This window comes from Protopterus annectens, chromosome 14.part0, assembly GCF_019279795.1.
Source record: "Protopterus annectens isolate FY-2018-M chromosome 14.part0, PAN1.0, whole genome shotgun sequence".
Taxonomy (NCBI): Eukaryota; Metazoa; Chordata; order Ceratodontiformes; family Protopteridae; genus Protopterus; species Protopterus annectens.
The window spans coordinates 422449125-422462271 of NC_056748.1; positions in this window are offsets into that span (position 1 = coordinate 422449125).

Sequence of the window (13147 nt, forward strand, 5' to 3'; positions counted from 1 at the left end):
TACAATGTAACCAATTGCAATTCTTAGAATCAAAAACCCTAAATTAGAAATGGATTATATGTAGAAAGTTGCTATAATAACGAGCTTTGGATTAGCAAGCATTTTCTAGGAAACTAAAGTTTGAAACGTATGTGCTTGTCGTAATATTAAGTGACTTCAATGCACACACAGCTTGCCATTATTTAGTGTTTGCAGTCCACAAGTATTTTTCAGAAATCTGCACATTTTACAAGGAAGAGGCCAAAATATCTCTCAACTTATTTGCTGAAGAATTCGTGACAATACCAAAATAATGGAGGGACAAAGACCCAAAAAAGGACACATTTTAAATATTGTTATTTTTTTATTTTCTCTGTTTATTAATTATGAAAATCCACAGGACAAAGCAATCCTTTTAAAGCGTTATCCACGAGTACTGTCTAGTTATGTGACTTGCTCAAAGTCGCATAGAAGGCAAATAGAAGTGAAAGGAGTTAATCCCTGTACATTTGACTGTAGAAAGCCACTCATTAACGTCTCAGAACTCTATGTGCCATACAACTCAAATCCCCTTAAAAAACAGCAGAAAATCAGGTGTTGCATGGACATGCGTTTCCCTGAAGAATAAGAACTATGAAACTTTATGACTGGCATTGCTGACAGAAATTCCCAGAGATTTTACCACCAGAACATGAAGAGATTAACAAGGGACAGTGCATAAATATAAGGCAATATCAGACATTTTCTCATTTCTGAGGGGAGTGCGGAGAGAAAAGACATGCATACTCAAAAATCTGTAAATTTTACTGGGTTGCTTATGGGGGTACACCATTTCACAGACTGAGAATGTGCACTGGTGATTTCCAGTGTAGAATAACCACTGTTATTGACAGTAATATTATGTAGAATTACACTATAAACCATGATGATTGATGCTTATTACTAACACACCCTGAAGAGCTTTTCTGGTTGAATGCTACAAAGATTGGAGACATGCACTTATTAAACCTGTTTTTAAGGGAAAGGGGGGAGTAGGACAAACCCAGAGTCATATAGACCCTTGAGTCTACTTTCATGTTGTGGAAAATAATGGGGAAGCTAATACTGGATAAGTTATTGTCAGAACTGGACAGACTGCGACTTGAAACCATATATCAGCATGCATATGTTGAAAACAGATTATTACCATCTGTAACATGATGTTCTATAACAATATAATAAAAGCTGTGAATGAAAAATCGTGCTGTGATGTAATTTATGTAGATTTAACTTCAGAATTTGACAGGGTCATACACATAACACTGATCAATAAATTAGTGCAACTAGGTATTGTTGTACTCTTGATAAGATGGATAGCTGCATGGCTTACAAATAGGACATGGCAAGTATCATAGCAACTGGACAGGCAAAATCCTTGGTTACAGTCAGGGTGTTTCACAGGGCTCTGTCCTCGGCCCTTACTTGTTTAGATTATATCTTTCAGACCTAACTTTTTCATCTGAGGTGTTCTACAGTACTATATGCTGACGACAGGAAACTGGGTAAACTGATTACTTGTTACAGATAAGGCATGTCTGCAAATAACTTGACTAAATTGACCATTTGGGCACAGGAAAATAATATGCTGATAAATACATCAAAAACTAAGCATATGAGATTTGGTAGGCATAAACTGAAAGATAAATATTTAATACAGCACACAGTGATTGAAACTTTAGACTCATTTAAGGACCTGGGTATATGGGTAGATTCAGCTATGAGTTTTTCTAATCATATCAACCAGTTGGTTAATGGTAGTTATAGAGCTAGTTGTATAAAAATATTTGCTGGTTGTATAAAAATATTTATAAAGTCTAGGAAATCAAAAATAATGAAGTCATTGTTTGTTAGTTACATTATACCCAAACTTGAGTATGGAATAACAATATGGAAACCCTATAAGAATACAAGCATGAGTAAACTGGAAAGATTGCAATGGAAATATACCAAGGATGTGGAAATTTAAGTTATTATGATAAACTAAAATATCTAAACTTGTACAGTGTCTCTTACAGATATCTAAGAGGTAAATTTATTCAGGTATCTAGGGCATTTAGTGACAGCTACCTCTGAAAATGTTTGGAGTTAACAAAAAGTACTAGAGAATCATCAGACAACCTATATAGAGGATTCTATAGGAATGAGAAGTGTACTTATTGGCTCGCTGACAGAGTAGCTGATGCATAGAACAGTCTACCAAATTATATTAAAGTACTAGTTTAGATATTTTTAAGAACACCCTGGACACTTATTATGGGAACAAGTGTTTTGGTATATTGGCAAGCTAGATGGGCATTAATGCCCATGCTTGAAATATTTGTATGTATGTAAAAAGACTTATTTGAAGATCTGTAAGTTCTTTGGCTTGTGACATAAATTCCAATCATTTCTAATAAGCAACAGGAATTAAAAACAGTTGCATGAGAGGATAAAGAAATGCAGCCAGTAACAAAAGTGGTATGCTTTAACGACAGATTAATCTCAAGCATTTTTATTCATTGATTCACTCTGCAATATCTTTTCATATCTAAATAATATTGTTTGCAGGTCATTTTGCAAGATGATCGAAGTTTAAAATGTATGACATTAAATCTGGGTCCCTTTATAGTCCTGTGTTATGTCTTTGGGATCTATCCTCAGTGGAGGAGGTATTGGTAGTTGTCAGCTTCTGGTATCCATATAGCTTTTAGAGATATGGTACTATCCCTCCTAGGGGAAACAAAGTAAATTTTAGGAATTTCACAGAGAAGCCTTTGCCTATATGCAGTAGATCTTGCATGCTGCTGGTACTCCATTGCCACCTTCACCAAATATGTATTTGCCTGCTGAACATAGCAGCTCTTCCTCATCCCTCATAGACGTGTTGTGGTGTTCCCAAGACCTTCTCATTAGTGATGGCATTGCTCTCCTGGTGTGCTTACTGACCATCCTTATAGCTTTGCCATATGAATAAAAGTAGGTCAATTTGTTCATGAAGTGGAATAGTTGTATAGGCTCACATGAATATATAATATGCCCATACATTCAGAAAGGACTGACAACAGTAATCGCTAGCATGGCTGTTTTTCTGATGGTGGTAGATGTTTCTGATTCATAGATGGACCTACTGGAGTGACTCTATGGTCTGTGGAATCACCATGGTGTGTTTATCACAAAATTAGTGAGGCATTATGGAAGAGCGGCATATAATAATCACAATATTAAAGAGGGTCTACCCCCAGCAATGCCTGCAGTAAGAGATTTATGGAGCCAAGTGGTTCACAGAACTGCACAGCTGTAAATCAGCATTGCCAGCCATGTTAATGGAAAATGTCAAAAGTCCATATTCCCACATTACTTTCAGTGGGAGAGACTACATTAGAAGTAAGTTTCAGGGATTTCAGGGAATTTAACTGAGAGGAAGTGATGGGTGTGTATGCATGTATGTCTGTGGCCATGTATATGCATGTATGCAGAAGTATACGTGGTCTCAGGTGTGTGCGTGTTTGTGTTTGCCTGGGTGGTTGCAGTAAAGGGGTTGGTTATAGGATACATAGAGTTGGTATATGTGTTTTCAGGGTGAATAGATGACTGTATTCATGACAGTGTTTGGATGAGGGGTGTTGCCTTCTCTATTTTTTGTGTGTGTTTGTGTTTTTGTGTGCACGAACATCTGAATGTTTGTCATGATTGTTGAGGGGGTGGTTGCCATATCTTTAAAGTTCCATAGACTTATAAAGCCTGAAATGCTGGGAAGAAGGACATGAGACACCATGGACTGTTAACTTTTAACATGAATTAGAGTAATATTTAATAGTGCAACAATGTCTGTCAGCACAAAGCATATTCTGAACAATAAGAGGCATGAAATACTGGCATTATAGACTGACTGTAATGATCCACGGGAAGGGAGGGCAGTTATAAGAAGCAAAGTCATTTATGTTTCATCAGGAATATTCCAGTGGTAATAGGAGGTATCCTTCTGTGTGTGTGTGTGTGTGTCTTTGTGTGTGTGGTGCGTGTGTATGGCAATGAATGAGGAGGAACCTCTGACAACACAATACATAGACCATACGTACCACAGCAGAGTGCTTATTGCAGCAGTCCTGGAGCAATTTTGCTGATAATAAGGTCTTTCCTGATTGCAGTTAAAGTGTCTCTGAATCATTGTTTTTCACATTCGTGAAAGGCAATTTTTGTTGCAGCACTTAACAATCATGGCTGGACTCTTGCTAAATCCAGCCCATGCTTTTGTTTGCATTTATTTAATTATATAGGCTGCTTATATGGATTCACTCATTAAGGCTAGGTTGTCTTTGATGTCCTCACCATTTTCACAAATTGTACAAAATGTGAAGTGTGTAGAACCCCAGAATATAGCTGAATGACACGGTCTTATACAAAACTTTAACAATGCAGAGTAAGTCATCACAAAGAAATGTGGGGCCTCATTTAATTTAAGCCCATATACTAATAAAGATATAGAGCTGTCACCACAAGTTTAAATGCCGGATATTGTTAAAGTTGACTCATTCAATTTAAACCCTTGTAATATGATTGTAAAACTTGATAAATGTGTAGACCTTTACCCACAAGGCTAAATGTTAGACATCTTTTAGAACAGACTCTGTATGCTAGCCTATAGTTGAGTGGTTGTATGATGAAAATTGTGGAGTTTTATTTCATCTCTGTATTATATGAATTGCCATCGCATTCCTGTCTGTGATTTCTTTTTCCTCGTGTACTTCTATTTTCCCCACCACTGCTGCTGTTTTTGGTGTTTATAACATTGACAGTTTTGCTGTTTGCAAACAGATAAAGTAAAACATGCCTATAACTAAGCAAACATTAGTTAATAGGCTTGCAGATTGTACTTTGCAATGCTATAAGTCTGCTAAACTAGTTTTAAGACAAGTTAGAGCTCATTTATTTATTTGTTAACCGTGTAAGTAAAACAATTCATCTAAGACCCTTTCATCAGCCACAACCTGGCCCAAAATGGCTTTGGCGGTAAATACAATGTACAAAGCTGGACAACTTAATGCAGTCAGTCGACCAACATGCTGCTGGAAAGTCAGAAGGAATAGGAGTACTTAGAGAAAGGTCTTGCAGACCCAGCCAGATCATGGAAGCTCCACATATGGATACTTGAGGTAAGGAATGAAGCCCTGCTGTTGGTGTTTTGAGGGAGATATTCTCCCTCTGAGCCTCTGCATTACACTAATTTCATTAAGGCAGCTGCTGCTTGGGCATATTCTTTAGATGAGTCTCTGTTCAGAGTACTTCTCTTTCGGCTGTTCCCATTAGGGGTTGCCACAGTGGATGATCTGTTTCCATTTCTTCCTGTCTTGTGCATCTTGCTCTGTCACACCACCCACCTGCATGTCCTCTCTCATCACATCCATAAACGTTATCTTAAGCCTTCTTCTTTTCCTCTTGCCTGGCAGCTCCATCCTTAGCATCCTTTTCCCAATATACCCAGGATCTCTCCTCAGCACATGTCCAAACCAATGCAATCTCGCCTCTCTAACTTTGTCTCCAAACCATCCAACCTGAGCTGACCCTCTAATATACTGATTCCTAATCCTGTCCATCCTTGTCACACCCAGTGCAAATCCTAACATCTTTAACTCTGCCACTTCCAGCTCTGACTCCTGCCTTTTTGTCAATGCCACCGTCTCCAACCCATACAACATAGCTGGTCTCATTACCCTCTTGTAGACCTTCCCTTTCACTCTTACTGGTGCCCGTCTGTCACAAATCACTCCTGACACTCTTCTCCATCCATTCCACCCTGCCTGTACTCTCTTCTTCACCTCTCCTCCACACTCACCATTACACTGAACTGTTGATCCCAAGTACTTAAACTCATCCACCTTCACCAACTCTACTCCCTGCATCCTCACCATTCCTCTATCCTCCTTTTCATTCACACACACATATTCTTAGTCCTGCTGACCTTCATTCCTCTCCTCTCTAGAGATATCTCCACCTCTCCAGGGTCTCCTCAACCTGGTCCCTACTCTCACTACAGATCACAATTTCATCTGCAAACAACATAGTCCATGGGGCCTCCTGTCTCATCTTGTCTGTCAACCTGTCCATCACCATTGCAAATAAGAAAGGGCTCAGAGCTGATCCTTTATGTAATCCCACCTCCACCTTAAACACATTTGTCACTCCCACTGCAGACCTCACCACTCTCACACTACTTATGAGAACAAAATGTTATATTTTTGTTTCCATTACACATTCTAAGGTGTGTTCAGGAAGGGTTTTGCTGTTGAAGTTGTTAGGTATATGTATGCTTCCTGCTACCTCAAAAATTCATAAAAACTTTTGAGAAAAAAGTAAGATTCGGGTCATACTACACTATTTGTCCATGTTGAAAGTTATCTATTATTCCCTTTCAGTCAGCATTCACTAGCTAGGGTTATTCTCTCCCTAGCAAAGAAGTCATCTGCACAATAAAATGACATTTTTACAAAGTTGTTGTTCTGTTGTAATATTAGGAAAAATCTCACTTTTCCAGTGTGCTATAAAAATAATGTTTAAACTGACATAGATGGATGCATATTAAATCAGTTCCCTCAAGTGGGTAATAGCAAAATGCCACAATATACTAATTGCTTGTATATGGCCCCTAGTATACCCTAGAATGCAATTCACTAACCTTATTCTGTGGGGGGAGGTCCCTCAATTCTCAAACTGCTTCATGAGTTGAGTCCACAGTGCATATACAGATGGATACCTACTTAAATTTCTATAATTTTATTTTCAACAACAGTTATTTACACTTGCCTCTAAAGAATATAGTGTGCTTAACAAAGCAGCGCATATGAAGAAGTACTCTTACATTTTCAGCCCAGCCTGGATTTCACAGCCCTGATTCTCATCTCTGTGCATATCATGGTGGTAAATAGCTGTTTTTCAGGTGGTAAAATGTACTTAGGCATGAATGAGCCGTAAAACTGTTGAAACTAATGCAAAGCTTGGCAGATTATTACATTTCAAATTTCAGAATTCCATACAGTGGACACATTTTCTAGAGAATGATTAATGATTTGTGAAAGCTGCTTACTTGAGATAGTGATGCCAGAAGGTTTAGCACCACCAGGGAGTACACCATGGCTGAATGTAGTGATTGGCCCTTTATCTTGGATAACCATAACAAATAAGCTGGCACTCAAAAATATAGAAAACATAATGATGACTGTGCTCTGTATGTGTTAATAAACTATGGAACTCAATCCTATAATATATTAGAAATATCTCATCTTATCTACAATTTAAAATCTCTTTGAAGATGTAACACTCAAGCAAATGGTCCTGCACATGTAAGAACCCATAACCAAGACCTTTCCTTATTCTAAATCGTATTGTCTATAATTAAGCAATAACCAATGAGTGGGCATGGGTATATTGAGGATTTACCCAAGGCTGGCATGGATTAATCATGCTACCCCAAACAAAACCAAGACTCACTCCTCCAAGAAAAGAAAACCAGTCTGGTGGACCCCTGCCATAAACAAGCTATACAATAGAAGGAGGAAACTAGTACAGAAAAGAGTAAAATCCCAAGAAGGGAAGACATCCCCGATCAGTATCAGCAAGAAACTACATTCCCTCAATAAATCATCCAAGGCTAGCTTCGAAAGAAAAATTGCCATGGAATCCAAAGATAACCGCAAGGCATTCTTTAGCTATGTCAAGAATCTAAGTGGCAATTCTCAGATCTGCTTGGAGTTTGTGCAGAATGCACAAAATACACTGAACCGACCGATATAGCCAACATCCTGGCAGATAGGTTCAGTGCAAACTTCACCCCCAAAAGGGCCCATAACTATACCAGAAAAATGTAGTGCCCCTGAAATCACAGACACTCTGGTTAAAACAGCCCTCTCCAAAGCCAAAAACACAGCATCAATGGGACCGGATGGTGTCCAAGGCTGTGTCCTACATGAGCTCAAAGATAAACTAACCCCTCACCTAAACACACCTGTTTAAACTCAGCCTCTTCACAGGCTACATGCCCACAGAGTGGTGCACAGCAATGGTTATTCCACTCCACAAAGGTGGAGCCACAACGGACCCCGGGAACTATTGCCCTATAAGCCTGACTAGCTTGGTCTGCAAAGCTATGGAGCACATCATCATGGATCTCATTAGCAGAGACATTGGAAACCTCCAAACACTGGACCCAACCCAGTTTGGCTTTGTTAAGGGCAGATCATGACTACTAAACCTGGTGGACTTTTTTGAGACAGTTACCAAGGCTATAGATGAGGGAAAGGTGGTCCACACAGCCTACCTAGACCTTGCAAAGGCCTGCGACACCATTCCCCACTCAGGTATTATAGACAAGCTCACCAGCCTAAACATAAACCCTTATGTCATGAGATGGGTTGCCAACTGGCTCATGGACAGAACCCACATGGTAAGAGTTGCAGGAGCTAGGTCTGACTCTAAACCGGTTACAAGTGGCAGTCCCCACGGCTCAGTACTAGGACCCCTCCTGTTTGGCATATACATCTCAGAGGTACAGGCAAGCACAGGAGGACTATGGCTCACCAAGTTCACAGATGACTGCAAACTAGGGGCTGTAATTGACTTTCCAGCTGACACAGACATCCTCCAAAAGGGTCTCACTGAGATAGATACCTGGTGTCAAAACAATGGTCTCAAGCTAAATGCCAAAAAGTACATAGTCATCCCCTTTGGAAAAAACAAAGTACCCACAAACTATCACATAGGTGGTAGCCCCCTAAATACGGAAGACGTAATAAGGGATCTGGGGACCCAAGTAGATAGTAACCTCTCCTTTGATAATCACATTGCCAAAGTGGTTAGAAAATCCTTCTATGTGGCCCACCTAATCACAAAAGGGTTTGCATCCAGATCGAAAGAGGTCATTGGGCCCCTCTACACATCACTCATAAGACCCATCATAGAGTACAATGCCCCATTTGGGATGCAGCTTACAAGACACCTGCAACAACTGGAAAGACCACAGAAGTATCTCACCAAAAGGATCACTGGCCTCAAGCAGATGCCCTATGCAGCTCGACTGAAGAAAGTCCAGCTGTACTCGGTTGCATACCGCCTACTCAGAGGTGATCTCTGCCTGACATACAAGGCCATGTCCAACCCAGAATTGATGGACATGCTCCACCTAAAGAAAACCATATCCCCTCAAGCCACACGCTCCAGGGATCTAAACCTCATCACAACAATAAATAGGATGTGCTGGAGGGATAGATTCCTGTCCCAGAGACTTTCCATACTCTGGAACAAGATTCCAATCTACATTAGGCAGAGCTCCTCACTAACCCTCTTCAAGAGAAACCTTGATGAGTGGATGGGAAACAGAAAGTTTACCCCAGGGATCACGTCAATGGCTCTGCTGGACAGAGGGACAGGGAACTAATCTAAGGGAATGGAAAACGCCAACACATTCCGGCGAGGCTTATAAATGCCTTTGGGCAGATAGCCTAGTACCTACCTATGCACCTATGAACAATTCCCAATGAAATCATACCTGTAAGGATAACAAGTACTGCCCTTCTACCAACCCCATCACTAATTCCCCATCTCACACAGTCAAATCAAACAAATATCTGCATGTGCCTTATATGCTATTTATGTTGTATTTGGAAAGATAGGCTGATAATTCTTTATTTTTTGTCATCATCAGTGGCAGACTTGGAGAGATTTTGTTGACAAAACAGCTATGTTTAAGATGGATAGATTGTAAATTGTACACTGTTCTTCTTTCTGAAAGTATTTGTAGTTAAAAGCACTTTCTCCACAGGATTTTTCCTAATGATAAAGAACATTATATTCAAACTTGATTAAAGTTTTTTAAATATTAACATGTATAAAATCAAGCATGACATTAATGGGATAGCTTGCAGTAATGAGAACAAAGGAGAACTCCTATAACATAACTAGTGTTCAAGAACACATTGATATCAACATGTATAAAATCAAGAACAACATTAATGGGGATAGCTTGCAGTAATGAGAACAAAGGAGAACTCCTATAACATAACTACTGTTCAAGAATACATTGATATCAACATGTATAAAATCAAGATTGACATTAATGGAATAGCTTGCAGTAATGAGAACAAAGGAGAACTCCTATAACATAACTACTGTTAAAGAACACATTGATATCAACATGTATAAAATCAAGCACAACATTAAAGGGATAGCTTGCAGTAATGAGAACAAAGGAGAACTCCTATAACATAACTAGTGTTCAAGAACACATTGATATCAACATGTATAAAATCAAGAACAACATTAATGGGATAGCTTGCAGTAATGAGAGCAAAGGAGAACTCCTATAATGTAACTACTGTTTAAGAACACATTGGGCCAGATTCAATAAAGCTTACACTGTGTACACTTAACATACATGATATGTATTCAATAAAATTATCACATTTGTTGTGCTTTCTAGTCACTCAGAAAGATTGCACTAAGTGTACATGTAGTCTACACTTTGTGGTAACCTTTATGAATGCCTGTCAGTATTTAAAGTTGCAAAAATATCAGTAGGAAAACTAAAATTAGGAGGAAGAAGGTGTGAGTTATGTCGGTGTTTGTTCACTTAGAACGGTGTACACTTGGTGTACACTTAGTGTAAGCTTTATTGAATCTGGCCCATTATATATACAGGCATAGGACTGCACACTTTTGGCAGGCTAGGGTATGAGGACTGAGTACCTTTCACTACACTGGTGTATAGTTCCTCTAAGACTCTCTCTAGTCAGGATTGCACAGGTTTCATGAATTTGTGCATTTTCTGTAAGGAAGACTAGATACTGGGTAATAAAAAGGAAAGATGAATGTAATGACCTGCCTGATCTAAGAATAGAATATATCCAAACTGCCTCAAGCACTTTACTATAATGATAGTCTATTTTTTGCTGATACGCTACCTGATATCCTCAGTTCATAAAGACTATAGCATTCATCCTGGTAATCAAGAATGTAACAAATGAAAAATGTCATGTTTTGGAAGCTTTGACAGGGTTAGAAGAGAACTTGAGTGCCCTCTTGGCTTCATCACATGGCAGGTCAGGTTGCATTGTTATGTAGAACGTTGCCTCTCAGGGTTCTCCACATGGTCTCATAGGTTATGTACAATTAATGTCCCGTGCTGTCTTCTTTCTTCAGTTTCCTAAGCATAACAACATTAAGACAGAATGGTTAAGATAGTAATATTTTTCAAAACATAATTGCAAGTTAACAATTCCTGCTAAATAAGCACAGGTAAGAGCTTTATGTAAATCTAATTTGTGATACATTTCAAGGTAACTGGCACTGATTCTTTTTATAGTCTAACATTTCTTATTTCTGATTTCCTTAATGAATGAGCATGTTTTGAAAAAAAAAAATTGAACAGCTTTGAAGTACTATATTGCCTTGACCATATACCTTTGTGGTTTCACAGTCTTTACACATGGGTATGCTGAACTAATGTAATTGAGTTTTATTGCCCTAAGGTCAAAACCCACTATTCAAATAAGTATGCATTTTAGCTGCATCATGCAGGCAGACATGCAGTATACACATTTTTGTGACATCTTACCCATCTTAAGAGCACCATGGATGACCTTTATCAGCATGTATTAATGTGCAAATCTGTACTTTTATAAGCTGTCTGCCGTCCTCCTTTATTGTCTTGGGCGGCTAAATCAACTGGAAGTGGCTAAAATAATTATTTTTTTTATTTTTTTTTTTAATTCATTTGACAAAATGGACTGGTCTAGGGAGTGTGTTTTTCCTCCAGCTCAGGTCATTGCTGAAGGAAAAATATACATCATTTAGATAATATTAAGGGGTCATAGGCTTAAAAGAAGAATGTAGTATATACCTGTATGTATCACTGAGGAGACAGGTAATATGTAATCGAGCAAAACAGTGCCCAGTAGAAAGTAATACATGTAATGGATGGTAAAACATTAGAAACTTAACATGAGAATAATGTACAAACTATGACTTCAGTCCAGATTTTAGTACTTTTCAAAATGGCAAAGTATATGTTTAGCAGGTAGAAGCCATTGCTGGAGGTAAAAAGAGGGATAAGAAAAAGAAATGCAGAATTATAAATAATGAAGGAATTTAATAGGGTAGTATAGAGTATATAAAATGCACGTTAGTTGATTGGTGGAAAAATGGATAAAAGTGAATGAAAGAGAGCGACAAAGGAACTATAAAAAATAAATTAATTTCTCAGTTGATAGTTGTGTTAAATCGGTGTAATGTATTTTTATCTTTATTTTCTGTGTTTAACCCAGCTAGTAAGAATCTGCAAGCCAAGTACCATAAATAAAATTATACCTGCCTGTTCAGTGATTTGGCATGCCGAAAGTTTTACAAGCATTCTGCAGATCTGATTGGACAAAGAACTATCTGGTCTACCAAATCTGGTTATTTCTTTATCTACCTTTCATAAGAATAATTTTATGTGAACAGTGCATTATTAAATAGTTAACAGTTTGTCTCTGTTCCTTAACGTAGGCCACTTCACATTTCTATTACTCTTTCTGTGAAATAATATACCCTTATGTCTACTTTGAACTAGTCATTTTGTAGAACCTGAAACTAACCAGAGTGCATAATTTTGCTTCGTTTTCAGTAATTTTTTCCAGACAGCATCCCATATCCCCTGAAAAGGTAGAGATTTTGTGCATGCTCAGATTTTACAAACACTGATGCCTTGATTTGAGACTATTTTGCTTAAGATAGCTATGGACCTTCTTTCATCTAAATGATGTAACCCATGTTCAAACTGTACGCCTCAACATCTAATCACTGAGTAGTCCAGCTTACGTACCCTTTATATTAATTTTCAAAATAAACATGGTCTGATCATATTTTTTCTGTCTTGACAAAGAAAGCTCAGTAACCACAAATTTTAATTAATACTGTAGTCTTTTATTATGCACTATTATTATAGTCCTTTTCAAGTATTTAATTTCATAATTATATTTTAGTCAAGTATGATAGTTGCTGGAATTATTGCTGGAACCTACACTGCCGCCTGATGTTATGGATTTCTTTCACAATGACAAAAAAGCAATATGCATCGTTACCCCTTCATTACTGGAAACATCTGCAATGTCTGTAAATGGAG